This window comes from Chinchilla lanigera, unplaced genomic scaffold (assembly GCF_000276665.1).
Source record: "Chinchilla lanigera isolate Chin_1 unplaced genomic scaffold, ChiLan1.0 scaffold00070, whole genome shotgun sequence".
Lineage (NCBI taxonomy): Eukaryota > Metazoa > Chordata > Mammalia > Rodentia > Chinchillidae > Chinchilla > Chinchilla lanigera.
Window position 1 is genome coordinate 9,096,626 of NW_004955471.1, and position 5,391 is coordinate 9,102,016.

The 5,391-nt window shown below is 42.0% G+C and overlaps 1 pseudogene; it reads left to right on the top strand.

Moving 5' to 3' along the window:
- Positions 1 to 86: 86 nt before the first annotated feature.
- LOC102025997 lies at positions 87 to 1,510 on the top strand (annotated as a pseudogene).
- Positions 1,511 to 5,391: the final 3,881 nt, after the last annotated feature.

Below are 5,391 nucleotides of genomic sequence, written 5' to 3' on the forward strand. Positions count from 1 at the left end.
GAAAACAGGACCACAGAGGTTACACTCTGCCATCCTGGCCATGAGGTTGGATGCCTTACCTTGCTGAAAAGAGACCCTGGACCTAAATGGTACAGCATGACTTTGTTCCTGTTTGGCTAAATTTCTCAACACCACAGTCAGCTAAATCACCTACAACCAATTTTCGAAAAATATGGAGACCACCTACCCTGAGGAGAAGGTAGATTTGGAATAAGCTCTTGGTGACACAATTCCTCTGATGACTTTTTTTAACAATGGACCTTTATGAACTACAGGAGATTCCGGGCACCAACCCTCCCTGTTCCGCCATGATTCTGTGGACTCTGGTGTCTCTAAGGAAACACGTGCTGGAATCACAGGGAACTTATCTGGTTGGCACGGCTCTTCCAGGGATCATGATGGCATGAGCCAGTGTAGTGGAGGAGGCACCGGGAACCATCAACACTGGAATGGCAACTTCCACTCCTGGAAAGGCTGTGCCTTTCAGGAAAAGCCACCTACACAGGTTAGAAAACAAGAAAAAGAAGACAAGGTAGGAAATTGCAGTTTGAAGAGGAAGAATTTTCTTCTTTGAATCCAGAAGCTGGCAAACAGAATCAGCCATGCAGATGTATTAGTACCCCTTCTGGAGTGTGGGAAAATCCACCTAGGGCCAAGCAACCCTCCAAGATGCTAGTAATCAAAAAGTTTCCAAAGAGAATCCTGCTGCTGCCTTCTCTGCTGCACTCACCTCACCAGGATCTCACCATGCAAATGGAAATGAATCATCAACCATGGCTCCAAGTGTCCATAAGAACCTGGTTTCTAAGCCTGCACCACCTCCTTCCAAGCTCAATGCATGGAAAGCTGACAGAATGGAACACAAGTCAGGATCCCTTTCCTCTAGCCAGGAGTCTGCTTTTACAATCCAATCTCTGTTACCAAACCAGTGGTACTGGCTGGTGGTGCAGTTCTAAGCACTCCCAAAGAGAGTCCCTTCAGCATGACCCCTCCTGTTGAGATCAGCTTCTCTCATCTGACCAAGGTGACCTGTCAAACCACCGACAGGAAGAGTGAGTTTCTGAAGACTCTGAAGGATGACTGGAATGGAGACTTGTCAGAGAACAGAGACTGTGACAAGCTGGAGGATTTGGAGAACAACAGCACACCTGAACCAAAGGAAAATGGGGAGCAAGGCTGTCTTCAGAATGGTCTCTCTCTCCCCGAGGTGGAAGAAGGGCAGGTCCTCTCACACTCTCTGGAACCGGAGCACAGGTTATTGAAAGCAATGGCATGGCAGGAATATCCCGAAAATGATGAGAATTGCCTTCCACTCACAGAGGATGAGTTCTAAGAATTCCACGTGAAGACGGAGCAGCTGAGAAGAGATGGCTTTGTAAAAAATGGCTTCTTGCAGAGCCACAGTTTGAGCCTCTTCTCCTCTTGGAGAAGCACTTGTAAAGCAGAGTTTGAGGATTCAGACATCGAGATGAGCAGCAGTGGGATATCAGATGACGACACCGGGAGGTAGGCATAGAAATGCTCGCCTCTCATCTGAAGCAGTAAACTCAGCTTCTGTGTTTCAGGAATATACCAAAGAAAAAAATGTTGTTTTCCTTTTCCTCTTCTAATGTTGAATACCTCATGCACAAGGGAAATAATCATCTCCCAAAGAGAGAGCAGTTGGCTTGTTGAGCTTTAGGTGTTGTTCTTTCCTATTATCTGCTTAGTAGAGATGTTTGTGTGGTGGGGAAGATTTTTAAAAAACACACACAGAACCTACGGGGTGAGGAACAGGTGGGAGGTGGCAGTGCAGAGGGAGAGGAGCGGATGCTGCTTCTGCTACCAGCCCTCGGGGCACTCACCCCTGTGCTCAGTGACACCCCTGTGTTATTGTCCATGACACAGTGACTATTGAAGTTATCACTGTATTAAATTAATGCTAATAATTTGGAGTTTTTATTTTATTTGTGGCTGCTTGCATAATTTTAGCCCTTAACCAAGCATATGGTTTTTTGTTTTTGTTTTCCTTTTGGGTACAGCTGTAAAAAATATTTGGCTATAGGAAACGTGTTCTTCTTGCAGCCTTGATATTCAGGGTGGATTGGAAAATACAAATCTTTGTGAGATTTCAAAGATTAAGATTATTTTGATAGCATTACTTACAGATTTTAAAAGATGTGGTTATCACAAGTCTGTTGAGGGGAAAAACTACTGCATAAAATAACTAACTTGGAATAAATATTTTGCATCAGTAAAAAAAAATAAAATAAAGAATTCCATTGGTCAAAGAAAATAAAGCAGGAGAGGTATAATTTGATTCACAGTTTCAGAGGCTCAGTCCATGGTTTGCTGGCTCCAGGGCTGAGACAATGTTATGAAGTATATCTAGATGTCCCCCCAAAGTCTCATGCAGTCTTAGGTGGGTAGTTTCAAAGGTGGCTGGATTAGGGTGAGTGAAGGTGGATTAAGAATGTGATGCTGGAATTATGGATGTGAACAGTGGAAATCCTACCCTAGGTGTGAGTGGCACAAAACAATAGTTTACAGCCTGGATGAAATATAAAAGTGAAAAGGGAGAGGCTGGCTGCTGGTACTTCTTCTGCTTGTTGTCGACTACTTCTCCCTCGTGATGGCCCCCTGCCATGCCACTCTGCTTTGGACCCAGCAAACTATGCACTGAAATCACTACAAACTCTGAGCTGAAGTACACCTCTTCTCCTTGAACTCTGGGTGTCAGGTGTTATGTTCTAACAATGAGAAAAGTAACTAAGACAGAGACTGTGGCAGAAAAGGGTGTGGCAGAGCAGATCTGCTCAGTTCACGGTGGCAAGGAGGCAGAGCAGGGAAACGGCACCAGTGAGGAAGGGTGAGGGACCAGACACAGAACTCAAGGTCTTCTTGACCCACCAAAACACCCCAATCCACAGAACAGGTCTCAAAGCCAATCAATTGGCACCCTGTCCTAATCCCCACATCCTCGTACACAGTTACTATTATAAACAACAAAACAATATCAGCAAATAGATGACTGCAACTTAAGAAGTAAGGTCATGAATACAATTAGATCATGACTGTACATAAAGATCAAATCAACAGCTTTCACTTTATTATTACTTATTATTCAGATTTCTCCATCTGCCCCTTCCCTCCATTTTAGTGATTATGTAACTGAGAGTTGGTAAGGTGCAAGGATTTGCCAATATTTTCCCAGTAGGTTCACTTAGGCCGCAGCATAGATTCCCAAATTTCTCTTTCCTACACTGGTCTAAATCAGGGTTCATTAAGTTCTACAGTCACATATAATCATAGTATTGCAAAAGAGTTATGTCTTTTTTTCAACTTTTTAACTAAAACAAACCTGTGTTTTTGTAATGAACATCTTTTTTGGAAGTCAGACTGGGAAATATTTGGACACTTTGTTGTTTATTGAAGAGAAGGCAGAGGTGGAAAATCCACACACAGCTTCTGCAAGCACCTCCAATTATACACCCTCTTCCACTTGCAGTGGAGAACTGTAAGGAAGATTCTGTCCTGCATCTTCCTAACTACACCTTCCTGCAGCTTGGTAGGTTGTGTTCTGCCTCAGTCTCACTCTGAGCTAGATGTTTAAAAGTAATGAAAGACTTTCCTTCCTTCCTGGCAAAATCAAACCTTAGCTTGTTTCTTACCCAATTACTTATAACTTTTAAATAGCCACATAAATGTTGCTTTTAAAACTTAATGACATTGCTTTTAATCATTGATATGAATACTTTTTGGGAATGTATTAAACACTGGAAAAGAGAAAAATCAAGCAGATGTGGTATATTTATATTTTTTCTCTTGTAACCAATAGTCGTTCAATTGTAGGAGTCTGCTTTGTGTTACTATAGCGAAACACCTGAACTAATTAGGTCCTAAAGAGAAGGATTTGTGTTAGTTTCGTAGTTCTAAGCATCCAAGTTCATGACTGAGCAGCTCTGTTGCTCTGGAGCTCTGATAAGGGAATGTGCCATAATGGAAGCATGTATACAGCAAACCAGAGACAGGCAGCAAAGCAAAACCAGAATAGGAATGGACTGAGATCCTGCAATCCTCTTCAAAGCACACACCCACTTAGTGACCTAGGGATCTTCCACAAGGCCTCACTTCCCAACAGCACAACCCTAGGGACCCATTTTTTTTTTAAAACTGGACCATTAGAAACATTAAACCTCTAAACGATAGCATTAAAAATCAATTTTATGCATGTACATGCAGGCACACACACACACAAACACACACATGTGCATACACCGTGCCCTGTCTGACGACTGGTCACCCTCATCCTGGTGATCCTACTTTCTTTTCCTATGGCATTTGTTCTGACTCCGCCATTCCCTTTCAAGTAGCAAATTCATCTACTCAACGCCCACCTTGCGTTTCTGATAGACATTTCAAAGCCACATGAGGAAAACTGAACTCTGGATCTTCAAACTTGTTATTTTCTACTTCCGTTCAGGTCCGATTTTCCATCTGGTTACCCAGAGAAAAATCCAAAGTTATCCTTGGTTATTTCTTTCATAACTTACAAGCAGGGTATTAGGATAATCTTTTCTGACCTTCTTCCCATCTCTGCTCAGATATTAGTTTCTCAATGAACCTGTTCTGGCACTCCGCTTAAAATGATAATCTACCTTTCCAAGGCACTCTGGATACTCTTTACCCTACTGTTATTCTTTGTTTTTTAACAGCACACCTAAAATTGTCTAAGCTAGTATTCAACTTATTTATTTATGTTTATTATTTATTAATTATATCCTCTTTCTAGAATGTAAATTCCTGAGGGCAATGGTATTTGTTTTGTTCACTGAACAGTGGTGGTTAAAGATATTGGGTTGACATTGATCCACCTATTGCAAAGGTTACTTCCTCATGGTAGGGACATCCAGGGTACATGTCTTCCAGGGGTGGGAGTGGGGATTCCTAAGCCAGGATCTGCACTGCATCGCCACTGTCCTTATGGTGAAGTGAGGATAAATCAGTGTACTTAGCACAACGAGGCTGGTTGAGAATGTTATGGTACTGGCTTGCTCAAGTGAAGTCCTTATAGGGCAAATGTAGCCTTCAATCTTTTCAACATCTGAATTAATCAGTGAATGATCTTTCATGACTGCCCACCTGACTGTAGGCACCTCCAGGGAACCAAATGTGTACTCTTGATCTTTCTGTGCCTTTCACTTTATATCTTGGCTTCAAGCCAATTCTCAAACAAGCATGGAGTCTAAGTCTCTCTTATGACCACCCCCAAAATTAATGGTGCTTGTTACTGAATATGAGTTTGCAGTGCCAGCTTTATTTTATATATTGACCATAGAGTTCATTGATTCATTCAATGCTATGAGCAGTTTTTTTTTTTTTTTTTTTTTTTTTTTTTTTTTTTTTTTGGGT